The sequence below is a fragment of the Dipodomys spectabilis genome, unplaced genomic scaffold, assembly GCF_019054845.1.
Source record: "Dipodomys spectabilis isolate Male_0828 unplaced genomic scaffold, ASM1905484v1 ptg000108l, whole genome shotgun sequence".
Lineage (NCBI taxonomy): Eukaryota > Metazoa > Chordata > Mammalia > Rodentia > Heteromyidae > Dipodomys > Dipodomys spectabilis.
Genome location: NW_024870785.1, coordinates 17,134,804 through 17,161,030, shown reverse-complemented (window position 1 = coordinate 17,161,030; position 26,227 = coordinate 17,134,804). Strand labels below are relative to the sequence as shown.

At 44.1% G+C, this 26,227-nt stretch overlaps 1 protein-coding gene across 1 annotated transcript in view; it reads right to left on the bottom strand.

The window, feature by feature from the left end:
• The window catches only part of Tln2 (talin 2), a 340,653-nt gene that overhangs the window by 262,232 nt on the left and 52,194 nt on the right, over window positions 1–26,227 (bottom strand). Inside the window, exon 2 of the mRNA XM_042687576.1 lies at window positions 12,962–13,052. The gene's annotated coding sequence lies outside the window, so the exon portion shown is untranslated. The remainder of the gene's footprint in view (window positions 1–12,961; window positions 13,053–26,227) is intronic.

The window sequence follows — 26,227 nt, the reverse complement described above, 5'->3', positions numbered from 1 at the left end:
AAAAAGTGTCTAGCCTCTAACTGGGGGCAGGAGTGGGGAAGAGACTTCAGTTACTTAGAAAACTTCCTCACTTGGAATTTCTTTTCCATAAAACACTGGGCAAATGAAGCACCCTGAGTTTTTATGTTATTTTTAGCATATTCCAGCTCTTCTTAAAGTTTTATTCTATGCATTTCCTAGATAGCACTAACTGCACCAGCCGTAGCCACCCTCCTTATCACCTTACCATCATATACTATTACTAGCCACATAAATACAGTACTTCTGGGTTAGGCACTGAGTACTCAGTGTATGGAAGGAACTATATACCTGCCCCAAAGTCTCTTCCTAAGACAGAAACTTCCTATCCCATAGGAAGCTTAGTACATTGACTCATGTCAATAATGTCAGTTACTCAGAAAGTATAGATCAGGAAAATTATAGTTCAAGATCATGGGGCAAAAAATTAAGAGAGACCCCCCCCCCTCCCACACTTCACCCCCATTAATCAGTAAGCCAGCAATGGAAACATGTGCCTATTATTCCAGCTACTCAGGAGGCAGAGAATAATCCAAGGCTAGCCCAAACAAAAGTACAAAATACTATTTAACAAACAAAGCAAAAGGGCTAGCGGTGTGGCTCAAATGGTAGAGTGCATGCTTAGCATGCACAAGTCTCTGAATTCAAAAACCAATACTGCTCCCTGCTCCCCCCCACACACATACAATAGAGGAAGAAAAGCAAAAGCAAGATATATGTGTGTGTGTGTGTGTGTGTGTGTGTGTGTGTGTGTGTGTGTGTGTGTGTGTGTGTGTGTGTGTGTGTGTGGTTAAAATTAAATACACACTTAAATCTGGAAAGCATCTGTTATTTGCAAAGCACAAGAAAAAAAAAATTTTCCAACATCCTTAGAGAGAAGATAGTTTCTCTACTAATCTAGTTTTCCTCCTAACACTACCTAAAACGTTCGCTCCAATTTAGGCACAAATAAAATCTCTGTGAATATAAACACCGGAATATTTATTTTTTTCAACCAGCTGTCTCTTTGGGATGTACTGAGAGTCTCCTGTCACTGCCTTTTCCCTCTGAGGACATGGATAAGAACGTGTCCCAAGTCACGCAGAGATAACCACCACACAAGTAAGTTCAAGCATTAACAACTGCCCAGAACAACTAAAAAAAAAAAATGTGAGAAACAAATGAGCCCATAAATCAATTTAATCTTAATGACAGTCCCTTTAAAAGCAACACCAGGGGAAAGTAGTTGGGTAATATGTCTCCAATATTAGCTATCTCTTTAAAAAGGAAAGCTACAAAACATGCTAATAATAAAATCCTACATAGCATGATTGAATGCCAGTATATCTGAGTACCCAAATGCCAGAGGCAGTGTTGAAGATACATGTCTACAGTCTACTATTTACCAAAGGCTGATGCATATGTTGCCACAAAATGTAGTGGCTTAAAATAAACATTATCTCTCGGTTTCTGTGGGTCCGGAGCTCTTTGCAATTTGAGAGGGCTTAGCTCTGTGTTTCCTTCAGGTGGTTCTGCTCAGAAGGCTGACAGGGGTAGAGTAGTCCTGTGAAGGTATCACAAGATGGTGTACTCACATAGCTGTGGACAAAAGGGCTCTGTTTCTACACTTTAGGGACTCTCTCCATAGGTCACCTAAGTGTCCTGATGACATGACAGTCGAAGTCTTTGAGAGCAAGCAGCCCAAAAGAGAACAAGAAAGCTGCCATGTCCTAGAATGGGTCTCTGGGGACACATACCATCACTTTTATGGAATGTCACACATTTAGCAACTCACTTCTCTGTCTTGCTTATATTTAAGGGGGAGAGAACTTAAGGCTAGGGGCCTTGACAGGGAAAGGAATCAAAATTTTGTTAAAGCTGGGCACCGATGACTCATACCTGTAATCCTAGTACTCACAAGGCTGAGATCTAAGGACTACCATTTGAAGCCAGCCCAGGCAGGAAAGTCCTCCAGAATCTTATCTCCAATTAACTACCAGAAAACCAGGAGTGGCACAGTGGCTCAGAGTGGTAGAATGCTAGCCTTGAGTGAAAAGCTCAGGGATAGCACCCAGGCCCTGAGTTCAAGCCCCATGACCAACCCTCCCCCCCCCCCCCGAATTTTTTTTTGTTCAACCACCACTATGAGATATGTAGTATCCTGGCATAAAGAAGAAAAAAGAATAATAAAGCCAGTTTTCTATAAGTACAGGTTCTCCAATTATTAATGGCTACATGAAAAGTTTTAAGGAGTATTTCTTTGAGTGGTTACCTAATGGGATTTTTCAAAGTACCTCAGACAATAAATCATTAATGATCTGGAAACCATGTGCTTTTGCTATGTGGGAGAAATTGCCTGAGTTTGGTGTGGCACCTGTTCAGGTTTTTCTCTCACAGATTATAAAGTAAAGAAAAAGGAAGCCACTCAGGAGACTTTTATCTTTTTCACTGATGTGTGTATTTTGGATTTATTTATATCACTAACCATTCACAACTTTTTTTGTTTCCCTAGTCTTGGAATACTCATACTCTTACTGTCTTTTTTGTGATAAACCAGCAGTTCAATAGAAAGCTACCATAGCAATAGGCTCAGGAAGTATTTTGAGATCAATTAGGAGCCATTTGGCTGAACATTGTATTCTGAAAATAATCACTCAGCACTAACACGACATTACAAACACGCTGTTTATGTTTGTTTCATCAGCTAGAATCTGAAAAATGGGTCTCATCCAAGTTCTGTTTTCCCTGGCAGTTCTAAGTAGTCATTCAACAATTACTCAGAGGCCCACAAAAACACAAACTGTGGATGCCACTGTCACAGATTTGTCTCATTGGATCCTGTTGGAGAGCTTCTGTGAACAAATCATGTGCCTTCAACAACTGCCCTTCCTTCCATACTTCTCAACCCCACCCCACTCTCCAAGGCTCACTCATACCTATTACTTGATCAATGTTTCTAGACACCTTATCTAAAAGGTTTCTATATTCCCACCTATAACTATACTCTCCTGGGCCAGTCAGGTAACTAATCTTACCTCACCCCACCCATGTCACCTGTCATTTCTAATTCTCACCCTCAAGCTGTCCTCAAGGCAAGGACTGTGTCATACTCCTATGTGAGTTCCCCCAACTTTTTTTTTTTTTTTTTTTTTTTTTGTCGGTCGTGGGGCTTGAACTCTGGGCCTGGGCGCTGTCCCTCAGCTCTTCAGCTCAAGGCGAGCGCTCTACCACTCTGAGCCACAGCGCCACTTCCGGTTTTCTGGTGGTTTATTGGAGATAGGAGTCTCACGGTCTTTCCTGCCCGGGCTGGCTTTGAACCGCGATCCTCAGATCTCAGCCTCCTGAGTAGCTAGGATTACAGGCATGAGCCACCAGCGCCCGGCTCCCCCAACTTTTAACTAGAGTACCTTACAGACAGTCAAGAGGTAGCTCATGCCTGTAATCCCAACAATCCGGGATGCACAGAATAAAAGAATCAATGTTTCAGCCCAGCTCAGGGCAAAAAGTAAGCTCTTATCTTTAAAAGAAATCTACAGCAAAAAGGACTTGGATAAATGGTTCAAGTGGTAGAGCACCTGCCTGGTAAGTGCAGTAAAGCCTTGAGTTCAAATCTCATTATCACCCCCTCCTAATAAGATATACTATTGTTCATAATATATACTGACTATGATTATTCTATTTCATTTTGCATTAGTGCCATTTTCTCCATTTTCCCTATGGATTCTTAGGTGGATAACATAATATGTTATTATGTCTGCCTCCATAATGACAGACAGTAATAACATGTAGAGAAGCAGCAAGATCAAATGCCCAACAGGAAACTTCATGAACTGGGAGATATACAAGAAGCACAGACCCAGGATAATTCAGACTATAATCAAACCAGAATCTTCTAGAACTTAAGAAGCACATCCTTCCACATGGCAGGCTCCTGTACTTAGGAGTCACTTCTGCACAGAATCCCACGGTCAGTGAAAACACAATCCTGTGGGTCTTTCTGGCCTAATCACACACAACAAACACACAAGTGGACCAAACCCAATTTTCCCAACAGGCCAATGTCCAAAAAAGAAGGGGTTTTACAGGAAGACAGTGAGACTCCAACAAGCCAGAATGAAGTCTTCGGGCATTGCCAAAGGGGTGCCATGAGGTTCGTCCACATCATAATCTAACTTCCTTCCCCATCCTTGTAGGAAATTCTCAGGTAGCCACTCACCCAGGCCACAGGTAGATAGAATATACTGTTCAGATCTCAAGCAAACTTGTTCCTGATCTTGAATACTTTGTAGATGCTAGTCCTCTCTCACAGAGTATGCACTGAAAGGCACTCCTGCAGAAAACAAGGCTAACCACTTGCAAAAAACCCAACATGCAAGAAGCACTTACAGACCAGATACAACTTTAGAGGAAGAAAAGACCTCTGTAACTGCCCTTTTTATTTGTGGGGGGGGAGGGGGAGGGAAGGGGGGGAGGTCAGTCTTGGGGCTTGAACTCAGAGCTGTCCCTGAGCCTCTTTATACTCAAGGCTAGTGCTCTACTATTTGAGCCACAGCACCACTTCCAGCTTTTTCTGAATAGTTTATTGGAGATAAGAGTCTCATGGACTTTCTTGCCGGGGCTGGCATCCAAACATGATCTTCAGAGATCTCAGTAGCTAAGATTATAAGCATAAATGTCTTAAAAGGTATAAATCCTCTTGAAGGGACAGACTGAATTATGCAAATTCAACACATTAGCCCAGAGATCAAAGCTAACCTTCTCAATAATTGGATAAACAGACAAATCACCTGCCTCCTGATAGACTATGCTAAGAAAGATGCAAAACCTGTGGCGATATCACTTTATATGACAAAATGGGCTGGGTAGATGGAGTCAAGTTAAGGACTCTAAGGTGGTAAAAGCATCCTGGCTCATTCATTGGAGGCCAGTGGTGATCACAAAAGGTCTTGAAAAGAAATGAGCTTTTCTTCCTCATAGCAAAAGGGAGAGGAAGATGACAGCAGGATCAAGAGGAGACATGATACAGTGGAGCGTGAAGATGGAGGAGTTAGGTCCAGCGAAGGATTGCAGGGCCTTCTAGGAGCTCATGAGAGCAAAGATCTAGATTTGCTTCTACAACCTATGAAAGGGACACAACCCTCTCCACACTTTGATTCTAACCCAGAGCAAGACCCACATCCGACTTCTGCAGAACTATATGGTCATAGGTCCGTGTTGTTTTAAGTTTATGGCCACTTATCATAGAAATAATAGAAAATAAATTCAGATTGCTAGGTTTCTTAAGTATCTTCCCAAAGGCCAATGGGCTTAAGATTTGATTTTTCAAGTCCCTGGCATTATTGGGAGTTGTTGGAAGTTGTAAGAGGTAGAGCTTAGTAGAAAGAAGTTAGGTCATTGAGGGAGAAGGGGCCTGCCCAGAAGGGGTCAATAGGAGTTTGAAGGTATTTTCATTACTATCTCTTTTTCCTCCCCAGTAGCCATGAGGAAAACGTCTCCTCTGTCAGGTACTTCCACCACAATGCGCCATGTTGTCAAAGACCCAAACAAGGCCAAGTGACCGTAGACTCAAACCTCTTAAAGTATCAGCTATTAAACAAAATTTTCTTCCCTTTAGGTTCAGTTTTTTTTTTTTTTCCACATGCTTTGTCACAATAGCAAAAAAGAAAAAAGCTAATAGAGAGTGTCTATCCATTCCTGGGAGTAAGTAGAGTTTCATCATCTCTGAGAAGTAGGGTAAGTGGAGCCTGGACTCCATTTCTTGACCTCTCAGCAGCCCTCTCACTCATTACCAGAAAAAAACCTAAAACCAAAGCCATGGCTCCTGGGTGATCGCTAAAAGATGATTAATTCACAAAATGAATGCGAAAACAGAGTACCATCTGCCCTTGTTTTCTGTATTTTGCCAACAGAGCTCTAATATAGTTTTCCCCAGTAATTAAAAATAAAATTTGCCCTGAATTGCCAAGTAAACTGGGAGATCCTAATGGCCCAACCCACTAAGTATCCAAAATCTTCAACATCTATCCACTACCCCAGCAAATATCCAGCAGCCAACCACACCCACTCTGGGCAGTATTTTGTTCTTCCTCTGAGCCTGCAGGGTGAATGTTCAGATTTGTGAGTCAATCTCCTCACTATAGACCCAGAAGTAGCAGCTGGACACTGAACTTAGGTCAATAAAGCCCTGCAGCAGCCCTGGTAATCTGGCAATTGCCTGAAGGTCAGTCACCCCATCCTCACCTCCACCCAGGCACTTTCCCCAACATCTTCTCCATACAAGCGCACTCTAGTCTCTTGGGAGCCACACAGCTGGCCAAAGAACAAGCTGCCAGTAAAATCCATGGGTGGGGTGCTCACTCCAGTTACACAGCAGGAGTTACTTAACTGATTGCCTCTGCTTCAGAAGGGAGTTTGAGGGTATTTTTAATCACTGAAATATTTCCACTCAGCAAAACAACTGGGGGACACAGCTACTGTCCTGACTACTATGCTGTCTGGCTAATGAAACCATGCCAAGCCTCGTGGCTTTTGTCAACATGATGTGTTTTGGGTGGAGCCTATTTGAAACTCCCACTTCTTTTTCTTTGTCTTAAATTTAGAAGTTTAATTGCCTCAGGATTCAGGAGGTTGTAAAGTCTGAGACCATGGCACCAATGTCTGCAGAGGGCTTTCTTGCTTGTGTCTTTCCCTGGCAGAAATGCAAAACAGTGTGTGCAAGAGACAGAGAAGAGATCTGAGTGCTGGTGGCTCACACCTGTAAACCTAGCTACTCAGGAGGCTGAGAGCTGAGGATCTCAGTTCAAAGCCAATTAATCACCAAAAAGCCTCAAGTACAGCTGTGGCTCAAAGTGGTGGAACACTAACCTTGTGCACAAAAGCTCAGAGAAAACATCCAGGCCCTGAGTTCAAGCCTGAGTAGCAGCACAAAAAAAAAGGGGGGGGGAGAGAGGCGGGGGTGGGGGGTGGGGGGGGAGGAAAGGGGCCAAACACTTCTTTTATTGTTTTTTTTTTCTTTTTTTTTTTTGGGGTCCGGTCGTGGGGCCTGAACTCTGGGCCTGGGCGCTGTCCCTCAGCTCTTCAGCTCAAGGCTAGCACTCTACCACTTGAGCCGCAGTGCCACTTCTGGCTTTTTTCTTTTTGCCTATGTGGTGCTGAGGAATCGAACCCAGGGCCTCAGGCATGCAAGGCAAGTGCTCTACCACTGGGCCACCTTCCCAGCCCCAAACACTTCTTTTAATTAGGAATCCACTCACTTTCTTTCTGGGTCACCTCTTCTGAAAACTAACCCCTTTCTTTGATAATAAAAATGGCATTGATCCATTTTGTGTGTTGGTACTAGGAATTGAACTTGGAGTCTGGGTATTGTCCCTTAGCTTTATTTGCTTATGTTGGTGCCCTACCACTTGAGCCACAGCTCTTATCCCCAGCTTCTTGGTGGTTAATTGGAGATAAGAGCCTAAGAGTCTCCCAGACTTTCCTGCCTGGGCTGGCTTTGAATCTAGATCCTCAGATCTCAGCTGCCTGAGTAGCTAGGATTCCAAGATTTGCCACAAGTACCTGACTTAGCATTGATCCACTCTTCAGGATACAGTCCTTATGTATGGCCTGACCACTTCTTATAGGTCTAACCTTCTAATACTAGAACTCTTACCTTTTGTTGTTGTTATTGGTCATGGGGCTTGAACTCTGGGCCTGGGTGCTGTCTCTGAGCTCTTCAGTTCAAGACAAGTGCTCTACCACTTGAGCCACAGTGCTACTTCCCATTTTTCTGGTGGTTTATTGGAAATAAGAGTCTCACAGACTTTCCTGCCCAGGCTGGCTTTGAACCATGATCCTCAGATCTCAGCCTCATGAGTAGCTAGGTTTATTCTTTGTTCTACCAACAAATAGTAAAGAGATCTAGGAATGTAAGGGAGGTCACTGCAGCCTTAAAAGAAAAAGACTCCCAGTCGGGTGCTTGTGGCTCATGCCATAATCCTAGCTATTCAGAAGGCTGAGATCTGAGGATCACAGTTTAAAGCCAGCCCCAGCAGGAAAGTCCATGACAGTCTTATCTCCAATTAACCACCAGAAAATAGGAAGCGACGCTGTGGCTCAAGTGGTAGAGCTCTTGCCTTGAGCTGAAGAGCTCAGGGACAGCACCCAGGCCCAGAGTTCAAGCCCCATGACCAAAAAAAAAAAAAAAAAAAAAGAAAGAAAGAAAGAAAGAAAAAGGCTTCCATGGCTTCCATTAACTTTAAAGCTGTGGTCCTTGGAAGTGATGGTATGGCTCACGCGATGGAGTACCAGCCTTGAAAAGAAGCCAAGCCAGAGCACAAGGCCATGATCTCAAGCCCTTACAGCCACCCAAAGAAAGTTGTAGCCCTTGGCCAAGCATCAGTGGCCCGTGCCTGTAATTCTAGCTACTTAGGAGGCTGAGATCTAAAGACTGAGTTTTAAAGCCAGCCCATGTCCATGTATCCAAAAGACTCTTATCTCCAATTAGCCAGCAAAATGTTGGAAATGAGATGCAGCTCAAGTGGTAGATCAACAGCCTTGAGCAGAAAAGTCAAGTTGAGAGTGAAAGGCCCTGAGTTTAAACCCCAGTACTGGCATCAAAGAATTTAGAAAATTAGATTATATTAAAATAAAGCTATGGCTCTCCTGGCAGGCCACCCAGGAGATCTCCTCAGTCCAGAGATAAGGCACATCATTTTGAAGGAAAAAGGACCCAAGGACACTTGGGCTAGAAATGGTTCTGGCCCCAAAGAGAGGACCAGACAAAGCAAGGGGCCCAAGACAGCCAGGAAGGCAGGCAGGTCAGCAACCCTCACCCACAGGGAATTTTATCAGCCTTTTATCAGCCGGTCATCATTCATTCGTGTTAAACATGAGATCTGCCACAGATGCCTGCTAAATGACAAAGGACTTTGACTCTGCCTAAGAGAAATGTGCTTTTAACTAATGTCAGAGACCCAAGCTGCAGACAGAACAGCAGAGCCACAGTAAATGTGCAAAATATCTCTCTAAGAAAAAATGGAGGGACGGAAACCGCTAGATCCATCCCTCTGAATTCCCAGAGCTGGTATGGCCAGTCATCTTTAGAAAATTTTTGTTTCCTTTGCGGCAGTTCTGGTGTTTGAATTCTGGGCCTTGCACTTGCTAGAGAAGTGTTCTACCACTTGAGTCACCCTCTAGTCCTTCCTCAATTTTCAGTTTGTTTTTCAAATAGGATCTCACAATTTTGACCCAGCCAGCTTCAGACAGCAATTCTCCTTCTTCCGCCTCATAAGTAGCTGTGATTATAGGGATGAGATATCATCCCTGGCTTCTGAGACTTCTTCTATTTAGCTTTTAAAAATAACAAAAATTGGGGCTGGGAAGTTGGCTCAGTGGTAGAGCGCTTGTCTTGCATGCCTGAAGCTGTGGGTTAGATTCCTCAGCACCACATAAGCAAAAAGAAAAAAGCCGGAAGTGGTGCTGTGGCTCAAGTGGTAGAGCACTAGCCTTCAGCTGAAGAGCTGAGGGATAGTGCCCAGGCCCAGAGTTCAGGTCCCACGACCGGAAACAAACAAACAAAAAAAAAAATATTTTAAAGGTTAGTGATATTCTGTTATCATGTTGTAGACATAAATTGTATCATTTTTTTGGGGTGGGGTCCGGTTGTGGGGCCTGAACTTTGGGCCTGGGTGCTGTCCCTTAGCTCTTCAGCTCAAGGCTAGCACTCTAACACCTGAGCCACAGCGCCACTTCCAGCTTTTTTCTTTATGCTTATGTGGTGCTGAGGAATCAAACCCAGGGCCTCAGGCATGCAAGGCAAGCGCTCTACCACTGAGCCACCTTCCCAGCCCCTATATCATCTTTTTAAAGGAGAAAAAAAAAAATAAAAGGATTTTGTCTTTTGACTTTTGAGTGGCCAGTATTGTCCCTTATGGCCTGCAAAAGCATCATCACAAAAACGCTCATTCTAAATTATAAAAATAGGGAATGGGAGATGCGTAGGAATGGATCATCACATGTCATTTCATGCAAAAATAATATACCAGCTGAGCACCAATGGCTAATGACTACTCAGGAGGCAGAGACCTGAGGATCAAGGTTTAAAGCCAGCCTAAGCAGGAAAGCCCACGAGCCTCTTATTTTCAATTAATCACCAAAAAGCCAGGAGAACCGTGGCTCAAGTGGTAAACCCTAGCCTTGAGCTAGACAGCATAGAAACAGGGTCCAGGCCATGTTTAAGCCTGGCACATACCTCACATCATACACATACACACACACACACACACACACACACACACACACACACACACACACACACACACACACACACACACCACACAATAATATAACAATATAAAGAAATAATGTAGTCTTTAAAAAGGAAACATTTGTATTAGCATGGAATAAATGTCTATGCTGTATTAGGTTTGAAAATATATCACAAGAGTGAAAAAATGCAGCAGTGGTACTCACTAGAAACTATGTTAAAATGAAATATACAACTGGGAGAGAACAAGGGAAAGGGTGACATTGTCTAAAAAGAGATGTACTTGGCTGGGGACTAGTGGCTAATGCCTGTAATCCTAGCTATTCAGAAGGTTGAGATCTGAGGATCCCAGTTCAAAGCCATCACACAGGCAATCTGTGAGACTCTTATCTCCAGTTAACCACCAGAAAACCAGAAGTGTTGCTGTGGCTCAAAGTGGTAGAGCCCTAGCCTTGAGTAATGTTCTCATTACCTGACTTGTGTAATTATAACCCCTCTGTACATCACCTTTATAATAACAATAGAAAAATAAAATTAGCCTGGTGCCAGTGGCTCATGCCTAATCCTAGCTACTCAGGAGGCTGAAATCTGGGGATTGCAATTCAAAGCTAGCTAAGGCAAAATAATCCCCAGGAGACTCTCAAAAACCAGAAGTGGCACTGTAGCTCAAGTGATAGAGTGCTAGCCTTGAGCACAAAAAGGCTCAGGGACAGTGCCTAGACCCTGAGTTCAAGCCCCACAACTGACAAATAAATAAAAAATAAAATAATAAAATACATTATATAGAACATTGATTTGCTAAAAAGAAAGAAAACACAATAGAAATTTTTTGCTTGCCAAGTTCAGAGGCACAGCCCTTTCTCCCTTGGGATGCAGTGGGTCTACCTCTGAGTGGTGTTTAGAACTCTTTTGAGTTCCTTGATTTTTTCCTCTGCCTATTGGCAGGATTCTGGTTTTCTCCCTCATGTGGAGATCCAACCCCAGAGTCACCCTGCTCACAGGGCATTTGGGATAGAAGACGTGGAAGAATATTGCCCACAGTCTATGGTTAAATACTCACAGGTTCTGTGTGAACCAGGCTTGTTCAGACAACCTGCACAAACAGAAATACCCTTCCCTATTTTCAGAGATGCTGAAGGCAGACACACTGCACAGAGGCCCCTTGGGATTTCTTGCATGAATCAGAGAAGCACAGTATTTAAGAGAGGATTCAATGGACAAAACCACAATCTACAACAATCATAATGAGAGAAAAGCACATGGACACAAGTGGCAGGAATATTAACCCATATTAACCATATAGATTAATGGGATTTAGTGGGATATCGCTATACATATACATATACATATCAGGATATATATACATATATACATATACATATATATCATGATATATATACATATACATATATATATCATTATATATATATATATATATATAAAATGAGGATCTACATTTTAACCACTCTCAGAGGCTACTTCGAGCACAACAGTCAAGTTTGTACTTGATCACTTTTCTTTTGGGATTGAATGTCATGACAGTGGATGGTCTCTATCTATCTCAGCAGTGGGTGCACAAATACTCAATAAATACTTGTGGAATGGATGGGCTATCTGAAGAGATCTATGTTGTGGGTGCATAGAAAATTGTGAGGAAGGATGGGGTGGGATGGGGTGTCTGATCAGGCCTCTTGAAAATAGTGAAATGGGGGTTGGGAAGGTGGCTCAGTGGTAGAGCGCTTGCCTTGCATGCCTGAGGCCCTGGGTTTGATTCCCCAGCACCACATAAGCAAAAAGAAAAAAGCCGGAAGTGGCACTGTAGCTCAAGTGGTAGAGCGCTAGCCTTGAGCTGAAGAGCTGAGGGACAGCACTCAGGCTCAGAATTTAGGCCCTACGACTGGACCCAAAAATAAAAAAGAAGAAAGTAGTGAGATGTAACATGATGGATGAGGAGGTATAAATGCATCATGGAAGGGGCTGTGGGGGAGAGAATGGTACTTGCAATCTGCCCTTGCCAGGAGTGGTTTATCCCTAAGCCAGTGAAAAAGGCCAATCAGAAACACATACCATGAAAGAGAGAGGGTAGGAGCTACGAGAGTGGCTTAGTTGTAGATTGTTTGTTAGCATGCATGAAGCCCTGGGTTTGATTCCTCGGTACCACATAAACAGGAAAAGCTGGAAGTGGCACTGTGGCTCAAGTGGTAGAGTGCTAGCCTTGAGCACAAAGAGGCTCAGGGACAGTGCCTAGGCCCGGAGTTTAAGCCCCAGGACAAGGAAGGAAGGAAGGAAGGAAGGGAGGGAGGGAGGGAGGGAGGGAGGAAGGAAGGAAGGAAGGAAGGAAGGAAGGAAGGAAGGAAGGAAGGGAGGGAGGGAGGGAGGGAGGGAGGGAGGGAGGGAGGGAGGGAGGAAGGGAGAGAGAGAGTGTGTAGCTGAGATCACAAAGACAAGACTTTGGTGGTGAAGCAAGGAAAACTCCAAGGAGCAGATGCAGAAGGCCACAGGACCATGGCAACTATTGAAGGACATAGATAGGCACCATCTCAGCTGCCATCTCCAAGACTCTCAGAATGAGTAACTGTATGAGAGGCTGGCTCTAGGGAGAAGGAGTCCATCAGCCAGACATGTCTGGACTCTATAACCACTAGCTATAACCTCACCAATGCTGAGATTCCATGAGTCAAGCGCTGCTGTATAAAGTAGAACATGGAAATTACTCACCGTTTTCAACAAGATAACCCAGGAACTTGTGGGTAGTTGAGCCTTCAGGGGGCGGGAGAGTCCAGTCCAGATGTTACCCTCCAGCAGCACGCTGGCAGAAAAAAACATAAATGGCAATGTCAGTTCAGGGCCCCATTTGCAAGTGGGGAGCATCCTTACCCTCTAGATACCCTCAGTGGAATATAGATCATAAAGAAGGTAGAAAAGGAAAGGCTATGGAGGGTGAAGGCTCTGTGAAGCTACAGAACTGGCCAGATGTCTGCCGTCTGCTGGAGAAGAGACACCATCCACCAGCCGAACCTCCAGCACAACCTCTAGGCAAGTTCCCCTGTGTAGCCCCAAGATTTATGGCTGCACAGAATGCTTAGAAATCAGGGGCTTGGGCCCTTCTGGTAATAGACAAAAAAAGTCAAGGCTATCAAGCAGACCGTGCACCACATTAACAGCATGTACTAGCAAGATCAGGGAGAGACTCACAGAACCAACTTCTAGAAAGCTTCAATTCTTACCTGTAAATTACCTTCCCCATAAAACTCAGTTTCTAAACAAATGTTATTCTTTGTTCTGTCTGGCTTTGAACGGAGGAGGAGACAAAGCAGCCTACAGTTCCAAATCTTAACCGCTCCTCCAGTTCTCCCTCCTTAATCCCAAAAGACATGCACCAGCCAAAATGAAACTTCTGGTTTGCTTCAAAAACAGTGTTCAAGAAGAAAGAGAACTGAACAGTTCGTGTTTGTAGAGAGGAAGAAAGCCTAAAAACTTTAGAGGGAAATCTAAAGACATTAAAAAAAAAAATCAGCGATTCTCTAGGAAATCAGACTTCTGATTATGATTTGGGTAGGTTTTTTTTTTTTAATTAAATCTTCACATAATTATACATTTTATCTCCTGAATGGTGCCTGGTCCTAATGGATCACAGATCACACTTAAAACAGTGGGCTTCCAGTCAGCTTGCCCATTAAGATGAGAAGCGCAAAGGAGTTTCAACCCTCAGAAGTCCTGCTGCTGCAAATGATCCACAACTGTGTGTGTGTGTGTATGTGTACACACGCATACGCACACACACATGCATGCGCACTAGCAATCAAACTCGCTTAAGGCTAGCACTCTACAACTTGAGCCACAGCACTACTTCTGGCCTTTTGCTGGCTAATTGGAAATAGGAATCTCATGGACTTTTTGGCCTCAGCTGAGATGTTCACATCTCAGCCTTCTGAGTTGCTAAGGTTACAGATATGCACCACTGGCACCCAGCTATTAATTGCTTTGAAGAAGAGAATCAGTCCTTATAGGCCTAAATTGCTGCATCTCTTTGGCAATTACATCTTAGTGGGTGTAACAGAGTTCTGTTCTGTTTCTAGGGTGTCAGCTTCAGCTGAAGTATCTGTCCCCCCCCCCCCCATCTTTCCATCCCTCCACTAAACGGGTATTTGGGCCTGTTTTTCCCAAAAGCCCATTATTTTTTATAAGGCAAAAGTTAAGGTTTCTTTTGCATAAAGCAGAATTTAGACAGTGAGGTCATTTGTTTTGAAACTACAGCAACCATTCCACTTTTTTTCTTCTCTGTTTTTACATTCTAACTATGCTGGGTCAAGAGAAAAGCAGGGAAATGTAGGTTTCAGAGACAATCTAAAGGGCTGCTGGACCACCCACAGCAGATCCAGGATTCTATGTTCCACTACCCAGGGTAGCTTTCTGCTCATTTCTCTTCCAACAGAGGATACTCCAACCCAACAGGCCAACACAGACACCAGCAGACCACATAAACATCACAGAATCTCCCACAGCACTGAGACCTAGTAAAAAATTTTTAAAAGCCAGGCACCAGTGGCTCATGCCTATAATTCCAGCTACAAGGAGACTGAGATCCCAAGATCATTGTTCAAAGCCAGTCGGAGCAGGAAAGTCTATGACACTTTAATCTACAATTAACCACCAAAAGCCAGAAATGGGGATGTAGTTCAAATGGTAGATCACCGGCTATGAATGGAAAGAGCCAAGGCGAACTCAAAGCCCTGCATGCAAGTTCTGGTACTGGTAAAAATAAATATAAATAAATAAATAAAACAAAACCCCTATCATAATGTTCATTATACTCTTTGTTCTTAGTGAGGAAGAAAGGGACCTAGGTAGGAGCGAGGAACATTACAAACGCCTGTGAAAATATAAAGGACGATTTCACCCAAAAGGAGAGAGAACTATGCATTCAAATGAAAGGGCTCATGAGTCTTCTGAGATTTCTCTTGCCATTTTAGGCTAATGATCTCTGCTACATTATCATGTTATAATGAGCTTTCCTCCTAAATTCTCTCAACCTGACAACTCCTCTGTGTAGGGACTTAGGAGTGAAATCCCCTTTGCCAAGCGACACAAGGGAACAAGGGCATTGAGGAGAATGGCTTCCTGCAGCAGGTATGATGGTTCTCCTACTGGTGACATTGCTCAGGACTGCTGGGTTCTCACTTAACAGCTGCAACAGGGACCTTCCCCTGATACAGCTAGAGTAGGGATTGGCATTCAATTTTTTAAAAACTACAATAATAATAATAATTAGTGGTACAACCAAAGGACGCGTTGCTTGTTTACACAGATAGTGTAAATGTAAAAGAAGCAAAGATTAGCCAGTGACTCACACCTATAATACTAGCTACTCAGGAGGCTGAGGTCTGAAGGATCACAGTACAGATCACAGTTCTAAGACAGCCTAGGCAGCAGTCTCCAACACTCCATCTGCAAAACAACCAGCAAAAAACAGGGCTAGAGACATGGCTCAAGTGGTAGAATGTGATACAAGCAAACAAGACTATAGGGCCCTGATGGTCAAATCCTAGTACCAGGAAGAAAAATAAAAACAATGCAAAGACTAAAACATTAAAATATTTTGTCACCTCTGAGAAAAGGGTAAAGACTTGCAAGGTATTTGTAACCTCATGTGGGCTCTGTTTTGTATTCATTATACTCTTATTTGGTGGGGGGGGAGGGAAGAAGCATTCTCACCACATTTTTGAGGCTGGCCTCAAAACTGATCATCTTGTCTTAGACTCCTGACCAGGTAGAGAGCTACAGGCACACACCACTATGCTGGCTTTAAACTCTACCTATACATCTGTGTGTGTGTGTGTGTGTGTGTGTGTGTGTGTGTGTGTGTGCATGTGTGTGTGTGTGTGTGTGTGTGTGTGTGCATGTGTGTGTCTGTGTCTGTGTCTGTGTTTGTGTCTGTGTCTGTGCCTGTGTCTTTGTCTGTGTCTGTGTCTGTGTGTATAGAATTTGACCTTAAAGCCTCATGTGTTCACTTGGTTTTTTCACTCAAGGCTGGTGTGCTACCACTTGAGTCACACCTCCATTTCTAGCTTCTTGCCAGTTCACTGGAGATAAGAATCTCAAGGAGCCTGCGCCTGTGGCTCATGCCTGTAATCCTAGCTACTCAGGAGGCTGATATCTGAGGATCGTAGTTCAAAGCCAGTCCCAGCAGGAATGTCCATGAGACTCTTTATCTCCAATTAACCCCAGAAAACTGAAAGTGGTGCTGTGGCTCAAGTGGTAGAGCGCTAGCCTTGAGCTGAAGAGCTGAAGGACAGTGCCCAGACCCAGAGTTAAAGCCCCACGATCAACAAAAAAGAAAAAGAAAAAGAAAGAAAAGAATCTTAAGGGCTTTTCTCTCTGGGATGGCTTCAAATCTTAGTCTCCTGAGTAGCTAGGACCCTAGGCTTGGTTTGAGACACTAGTGTTATATACCGCTTAAACTTATAACCATAAAGAAAGAAAGATTTGTGTCAGGGATAGGGACTTCCACAATTCTCAGAGTTCTCAGTCCTAGTTTAAAACTCTCCAATAAACCCAAGTGATCCCAGTGCTTGTCAAAGGCCAGGCCTGACAAGAACCAGTCCGAAGTTCTTGGCTCCAGGGACACTTTCTATAAATACAATTTCATTTTTAAAAGTCCACACCCTGGTACAGTCTTGCACTTTGTGTTCATGCCATGCTGACCTCCAGTGCTGCCTGCCAGTCTTAGAAGAGCCAGTGTTGAGTTTCTGTGGACCAAAAGATCTTTCTTCTGACATGCTCCGCAGACAGACTTCCTTCAGCACATTCTGTTACCAGGTGCGGCCTCCTTATGTCGTCCTGACAGCTGAGAAGTGGGTTAAGAGCCAGACACTTCTGAAATCAGGATACTAGGCATCATACCTCAGTGGGTACAGAGGCTGGAGTTTCCTGTTCCTTCCCCTCAAGCATCTCATTATAAGTACCTGATAAGATTCTGCTCATGCACCAAATGGTTAAGTATCCACCATCCAGAAAACAGTTAAAGGATAAAGAGATGTGGCCACCCTGTCTCAATTCCTAGCCCTTCCCACTCCTCCCACTACCATCTGACCAATAGAGTGAGGAAGAGCATTTTGTCCCCAAAGACTTATGATATTCTCATTAGTAGAGAAAGCTTCACTTTTATTCCTTCATCACTATCCCTACATCCTCTTGTGTTGCTATGACAGAGAAACTTTACAACAGAGATTCATTTCTTATGATTCTGGAGACTGGGAAATCCCACACATTGTCATCCCATGCAGAAGGAAGAAGAGCAACACAAGACAAGAGAGTAAGGGTTTGAACTCACTCTGACAACAAAACCCACTCTCAAGGTAACTAATCCACTCCCATGACAATGACATCCACGCATATATGACAGCATAGCCCTCAGATCCTAAACACCTCTAACTAGGTCCCACCTCCCAACACTATTGCATAGGGATTACATGTCCACACATGAATTGTATGGGAAGACCATCACAGGTGTTAACAACCAAAAACTGACCCACTAACATCTTAACCCAGTTTTAGATACTCCCAACTCATCCTCAAGCACAACAGCACAATAATGCCTCACCTCTTGCTAAGAGTTTCTTCTACTTCTAAGTCAGCTCTGTAAACAGTGCAAAAGCAGCCAGACATAGTGGCTCGTGCCTGTAATCCCCACTACTTGGCAGGTGGAGATTGGGAGGATCATGAGGGTCCAAAGCCAGCTTGGGTAAGAAGTTTGCAAGAAGCCATCTCAAACCAACTGGCACACGCTTATCATTACAGCTATGTAGAAAATGTAAATAGAAGGAAGACCCTACTGAAAAACTTAAGCAAAACTGGCTGGGATGGGGGGGCCATGTTTTAAGTGGTAGAACACCTGCCCAGCAAGTGTGAGACCCTGGAGTTCAAATTCCAGCACTGAAAAAAAACAACAAGAACATAACACACACACACACACACACACACACACACACACACGATCCTTCGTGATGAACTCAGAACAATAGCTTTATGGGGAAACCATTGCCAAAAGCTCAGGAAAAGAAAGGGCTGCCAACTGCATGGACAAAGAGTTACAGCAACTAACGTGGGAACAAAATGATCTCACAGCCTTTCCACTGAGCCTGTGCATATGGGGGTGTCTCTCACATTTGGAGGGTTCCCTCACAGATACCATCACTATTTCCACCCTAGAGGACCCAGGGGTGAAGGAGGAGGGGGGAGGGGCAACAGCCAAGCCAGGAAACAGACTCCAGAGGTGGCTCTTTGATCTTTAACCCAGACAACCCTGTGACCCCTGCTCTTGTGCCAAAGAGGGGGCTGGTGTTCTCATTGAAGAGCAAGCCCCTGGGCTGTATGCAGGCCTCAGTCACCACATCTGTTGGGAGCCCAAGCCAGGACTGGAAAGGAAAGCGGACTTTCCAAAAGCAAGCCCAGTGTCTGTGACGCTGGACTATGCTAAGTGAGCTCATCACAAAGGTCAGAACACAGGTAGGAGAAGGCCATGTGCTACAGACTGCATGGTGCTTGTTGACCCTGACAGAGGTCAGGTGCAGAGATGGGGGCTAAGAACACAGAGGATGGAAATAGAGGATGTGCATGCATAAGGCCTTGGTAAATAGCCCTACTCCATGTATTTATAACACAACTGGCTTCTACCATGCTAAGGGCTAAAGGAGGTCCTTTTTTTCTTCTGTTCTTTTTTGTAGCACTGATGCTTGAACTCAGGGCCTTGAGCCACCCCCTATCCCCAGCCCTTCAGCTTTAATTATTTTTCAGTGTTTTTTTAAAATTGGGATTGACTTGAACTGCAGATCCTTTATTTATGCCTCCTGTAAAGCTAGAATGGCAGACATGTATCACCCTACCCAGCTTTTTCTGTTGAGATAGAGTCTTAAGTAGCTGGAATTACAGGTTTGAAACACCCTACCTAACTCTAGAAGTCACCATTTAGAGTCTAAAAGTCTGTGTACACCTTCCTATACACAATAGTAACTGTCCTGTTCTATTCTTAGAAAGGATCTCTATCAAGACAAAAAAAAAATGCCTTAGTAGTCTGCAGGTGGTGCTGCTCAAGTGGTAGAGTGCTGTTTAGCAATCATGAAATCCTGAGTTCAATTCCCAGTAGCGCGTGTGCGCCCGCGAGCGCGCGCACACACACACACACACACACACACACACACACACACACACACACAAGCTCAATAGCCCTTGATATAATTTTCTTTAGTCCAGGGCATTAATTTACTTTATATAGACAATACTTGACACCTACAACATAAACAGCCCCTGTCCTCTGTCCTGCAGCATACTAGTAAAGGCAGCAGACAACAAACTCCCAAATCCTTGCCTACTCTGAGGCCATTCTGCATGAAAGATGCTCCTGGTCCCTTGTGAAGGCAGATTTTAAAACAAATGAACAGTCCTATTCTTTGGAATCTCCTCCCTCGATAGGGCAGTCACCCCATGTCCTGCCCCAGAGTAGTTCACCCATAATCCCCTGCACTTCACATGCTGGACCAGGCTCTTTGTTCTTTATCTTTCTCTAGGAGTTCCTTCAAGGAAACCCCACCCTTTCCCCTCCCTTGTACAGGCCAGAACCCTGGATATTGGTAATGGGGAAAGCTGAGGGAATGGAGAAACCTATTCCTTATGTAGGGAATGTGGCAGGTAATGAGCAAAAGCTATTCCAGTTTGGGGAAGAAAATGGAGGTCAGAATGGAGAGTCTTGCTACTTTCCTTCATGGCTTTCCTTTTACTTTCAAATAAACAGCTCTGTTTACCTTAAAAAAAATGATTTTCACTGAATACATTTCTTGGGGCCAGAGGTGCCCCTCCCTGCCCTGGTACCCTACAGAGCATCCAACATAATCCTCACTAGATGACTAGGTCTCCATTAGCTTATAAGATAGTGCTTAGTGCTTCAAGGATGCTCTCAAAGAACCAGTTCTAGGGCTGGGAAGGTAGCTCAGTGGTAGAGCACTTGCCTTGCATGCTCGAGGCCCTGGGTTCGATTCTTCAGCACCACATAAGCAAAAAAAGAAAAAAGTCGGAAGTGGCACTCTGGCTCAAGTGGTAGAGTGCTAGCCTTGAGCTGAAGAGCTGAGGGACAGCACCCAGGCCCAGAGTTCAGGCCCCACGACAGGACCCAAAAAAAAAAAAAAAGAACCAGTTCTAGAAGCAAATCAAACGCATGGGCAACCTGAACAAGAGGTAGCCTTCCTTCCATGCCCAACAACACCAGATCTCCTATTGGTCCATCGGTCTAGGCTCCAGTTCCCAAAGGCCAAACAACTAACTTCCTCTACCAACTCCAGGCCTCCTCTGGGACCAGTTTCAAAAGTTCAGGACTTCCGAATGCAGAGGGCACACTTCCCTTATGAAGAACAGCTGCTGGGTAAGTAGCAAGGTGAAAGGAACTGAATTTATAAAGCCATCTGAAACCAGACCAACTCCTAATTCATTGTGTGCATTATGTGTTAGAAACAGTTCTCCCAGGTCACAGATTGCATTTGCTTAAGGATTGGATAAGGACAGCAATATTTCTAAACAAGCCTCTCAGATGCAAAGTCTGCTTCTCGACTCTAAGTAAAATAAGGAAGCAATATTTGACTTCATTAGAGAAGACCCTGGAAAAATTTTCCCCATCACACAAATGTTTCTCATTTGCTCCAAGCTCCGCTTCAATTACATGCCAAGAAAAGACAAAGAAACCACCCCCCACCTCCCTCCACTACCACCTACTCCTGCTTTTATGAAAACATTATAAATGCTCTCTTAGGTCATACAGTAAAGTTGCTTCACAAAATGTGATTGTTGACAATCACTGTAGTCCTTTCCTTAGACTACTATATTCTGTAGATGTTCTTTTGCTAGTATGCCAGGCCCTGGGCTCTGTTCTCCTAAGAAGACAGCCAGCACTATTCTAACACTGTCACTTTGGTTGATACTGGTTTCCTTTCTTTTTTTCTGTTGTAGGGCTTGAATTCTACCTTGACACTGTCCCTCAGCTCTTCAGCTCAAGGCTAGCACTCTACCTACCACTTTAGCTACAGCACAACTTCCAGTTTTCCGGTGGTTTTTTGGAGATAAGAGTCCCACAAAAAAAAAAAAAAAAAGAGTCCCACAGACTTCCCTGCCCAAGCTGGCTTTGAACCACGATCATCAGATCTCAGCCTCCTGAGTAGCTAGTATTACAGGTGTGAGCCACCTGTACCCAGCTGGTTTCCTTTTTTTGTGTGCCAGTACTGGTGCTTGAACTGAGAGCCTTGTACTCTTGCTTAGTTTTTTCACTCATGGCTGGTATCCTACCACACCACCAGTTCTGGCCCTTTACTGGTTAAATGGAGATAAAGCATCTCTCAGATTTGTCTGCCCAAGCTGCTTAGAACCTTGATCCTCACATCTCAGCCTCCTGAGTAGCTAGGATTACAAGTATGAGCCACTGGCACTTGGCTTGATGTTGGCTTCTAACATAAACAGCAACATCAAAAGATAGCCCTTTCTCTGTAGCATTAAATAATGTCAGAAACAGATACTGACTAAATGCAGTTTCTCACCACCCTAACTTTGCCCAGCTAAGTAAATATCTTGTGAGGGCAATGTCACTAAATGTAACGTCCACAATTGTCACCCTCTTGTCACAACGCTAGAGGCATTTCAAAGACATTTAAACCAGCGAGCTAATTTCACAGCACATTTCTTAGGTTAGGTAAACTGAAGTCGCACCACATAACCCTGAGGGTACCACACCAAGATCAGGTTCTAATCTTCTGGTTCTGAGCTCACATCCCAGAATATCAAAGACTAGATTCCTAAGACAAGACAGTATTACTACTTCTCTCCCTTCTTCTTAAGACCTTTGTTGTTGACAGGTGTATGAACTTATTCAAGATTCTACACAAAAAAGGAAGAAAGAGAGAGAGAGAGGGAGAGAGAGAAGAAGGAAAGAAGGAAGGAAGGAAGGAAGGAAGGAAGGAAGGAAGGAAGGAAGGAAGGAAGGAAGGAAGGAAGGAAGGGAGGGAGGGACGGAGGGACGGAGGGACGGAGGGACGGAGGGACGGAGGGACGGAGGGAGGGAGATTTTGTTCCAACCAGAAATTTTAGATACAGAAGGACTTTGGGCGTCCCACACTCCAAGGATTCTTACAAAGACTCCCCCACCGCCCCCCCCCATTAGAATTTCTAGGAAGGACAGAGCAACAGGCATCTGGCACTGGAAAAACCATTCATAGCAAGCATGAGCCTCTTTCATTTCATTCATAGAATTCTGTGCTCTAAATTAAGTTCATAACATGCCAATTTTGAACTTGTTCAGTATTTGCGTGCTTATGGACATACTAAAATGGGCTGTCTTCCATAGTCCATGTAAAATTAAGGTAGGCTTATTCTGGTTTCATAAAGCCAGGCTTACCACTCAGTTCTTCACCTCTGTCCATATATTAGCAATTCAGGCTCAGTTCTACTTTGTAGGGAGAAGACTCATACTGTCCAAATGCATTTGGTGACTTACCCAAGAAGGTAGGTCCAGGTACAGGAGGAAAAATAAATCCAGGATTTTTAGCCTCAGAGTCACTCCTTAATTCATAAGGTCATGGTCAACCTTAAAATCTGCCCACATATCCTCTCTCCATTGAGGAAGGTTTAAGTTGATAAGCATCCTCTTCCAAGCTTGATTCAGAGTGCCAGAAACATCTTAGCCTTTGGAGCATTTTGATTTCTCCCCTACCCACCCTATAAGACCCCGACTCACACTCATTTGCTTAAATTAAAAGTACAAGTGGAGGTATATCGACGGAGCCAGCTTGGAAGTCAGCCTTCCATTGTTGTGACAAAATGCCTAAGATAAATGTGTTACAAGGCAGAAAGGTTTATCTTGGCTCATGGTTTCAAGGGGAGTCAGTCCATGGTCACTTGGTCCTATTGCTTTGCAGTACATCATGGTGGGGAGAACATGTTAGAGCAAATTTGTCTACACCTTGGTGGCCAGGAATCAAAGAGAAAGAGAAGGACCAGCCACGTGCTGGTGACTTGGCCTGTAATACAAGCCACTCAAGAGATGAGAACTGAGGAGGACTGAAGTCCAAAGCCAGCCTGGGCAGGAAAGTCTGTCAGACTCTTAACTCTCAATTAACCAGCAGAAAGAAATTGAGCTGTGGCACACGTAGAGAGTCTCAAGCAAAAAAGCCAAAGGTAAGTGACATGCCCTTAATTCAAGCCCCAATACCAGCCCAGAGAGACAGAGACAGAAACAGAGACAGAGAGACAGAGAGACAAAGAGAGAGAGAGAGAGAGAATGCACAAGCAAGAGACACCAAGGTTCTAATATCTACTTTGAAGACACACATAGAATGACATAACTTCCTTCTAGTAGGCCTTTACAACTTAGAGCTTATTGAACAAGTCTTTACATTTTGGGGGATGACCCAGATTTAAACTCTAAACAATCTGTATGACCACCATCCAAAGATCTGAAAAGAAGGACTAAAAGCAAAACCAAGACAAAATCTATTCAAGGGAAAACAACACACAGTTTAGCTGAGAACTATGTTGACTAAATTTCCTATAAATAGCCTCTGAGCCAGTATGAGCACCTGTAAGAGCTATCGTTATTACTAAATATTTTAGCTGTGTATTTTACATTCCAATGCAAAAGGGGGAAGGGACCATGCTACTATTAAAGCTGTGTTTAGGAATTCCAAGGAATGTCATCTACATCTAATACTATGGTTCTCAATGAGGAGCAATTTTCCCCCTCTGGGGACAACTGACAATTGTGGACATTTTTGGCTATTACTAAAGGGGGCAGATGTGTCAATGACAACCAATGGGTAGATGTTTAGCAGCATCACACAATGCACAGGATGGCCTACATAGCCAAGAATGATCTTAGTAAAATTTCAATCAAGCCAGAGGTAAGAAACCCCAATCTAAAACAAAAGTGGCAAGAAGAAGACTAGGCCAAAGTTGTAAGTTCTAATTCTTCCTTCAAGTGGCCTATATAGTCTGGCTTTTCCTACCAGCCGGACAGAGAGGTTAGCCTGTTTTGGTGGGTTTGCAGCTACCAGATCCCACCACTAACTCTGGAGTCTTCCAGTAATAGCAAAGGTCTAGAGCTATCGTCTCATAAGGGGGCACTTTCCCCTATTATATTTGTGGGGGGGGGGTTGTTTGTTTGTTTGTTTTTGATCAGTCATGGGACTTAAACTCTGGGCTTGGATGCTGTCCCTTAGCTCTTCAGCTCAAGGCTAGCGCTGTACCACTCGAGCCACAGCGCCACTTCCGGTTTTTTCTCTTTATGTGGTGCTGAGGAATCCAACGCAGGACCTCACCACTGAGCCACCTTCCCAGCCCCTCCCCTATTACATTTGTACTGGACAGAGGGCCAACAATCAGAATAGCTTGTTTCTTCTGCATCATCACCCACCAAAACAGTCCTGGGTGACTCCACAGACCATAGAAATGAAACACAAACTGCTGACTCCCTCCACACACAACTCCATGGTCTCCATAGCCACAGAATACAACAGATGTTTCACTAGTCAGATTCTCAGAAAAAGGAGTGTGAGATGCCAGACTTAGTCGGGGAGACTAACTTTTTAAACCACCTTGAAGACTTATCATTATACCTTGAGCCAGCCATGCTACCCAGGAGCTCTGCCATCTACCATCTATTGTGCCTTTCTCAAGATGTCCAGTTGCAACAGTAGCTAAGCTAACGTGAAGAGACTCCCAAAAGAGAGGAATCAGAGGAACTTGCAAAGGCTAAACAAAAACAGTACAGTACACTTGCCTAATGCTAAGTAACGAGCCTAAAGGTCTTAACACACTTCATTTATTTTAAATTACTGAGTATATTCCTCATCCTCAAGACAAACGAAAGAACCCAAAGGTCATTGGGGTGTGGGAGGGAGGGGGAGTTTGCAGGGAACTAGTGGAAAAACTCTCACAAGTACCCACATGCTGGCAGCTGGCCAGAGAGTTCATATCCCTGAGGATAAGGCCACCTCTCAGTAAGTTCAAACCCCAAATCATAATAAAAACCCTGAGAGATTTAGTCATGAGTCCCCCCCCCCCCCAACACACACACACCCATCAGAAGGAATGGCAAAAATGCTAAGTGAGTGCAGGAAGCCAGAACCATTGCATTTTCCTCCTAACCATGCAAAGAATTTGCATTCAAAATGAGCATCCCATCAGATTTTCCAAGGATGTTCAGAGCTGGTGGCTAATATTAACAAGGATAAATGTAGCCAGGCACTTGGTGGCTCATGCCTGTAATCCTAATGACCCAGAGGAGGCTAAGATTTGAGGATCAGAGTTCAGCCCAGTCAGGAAAAGTCCATAGGACTCTCACTTCCAATAACACACTAAAAGCCAGAAGTGGCATTGTGGCTCAAGAGGTTAAAGCACCAGCCTTGAGCAAAAAAAAGGGGGGGGAAGGTGGCTCAGTGGTAGAGTGCTTGCCTTACATGCATTAGGCTCTGGGTTCTATTCTTCAGCACCACATAAGCAGAAAAAGCCGGAAGTGGTACTGTGGCTCAAGTGGTAGAGCGCTATCCTTGAACTGAAGAGCTGAGGGATAGCATCCAGGCCCAGAGTTCAGGCCCCACAACTAACAAAAGCAAAACAACAACAACAAAAAAAAAATAGCTCAGGGACAGAACTTAGGCCTGGAAAACAAATAAATAGGCAGATGGATAGATACACAGACAGACAGACAGACAGACAGACAGACCTACAGACAGACCTACAGACAGACAGACAGATGTATTGATGTGATCCTCCATCACACCAAACTTCTACTCATTGCCTGGGTGGCCTAGCTAGCAGCGTGTGAAACTCTTCTGGCTAATTGCAGCTTGCAAAGCAAGGGCTGGGATCAACTCTTTGATCAACTTTTCATGTAGATCCAACTCACAGTAGAAACAAGTAACAAGAACCAAAGGAGCCTTCCTGGTGACAAAC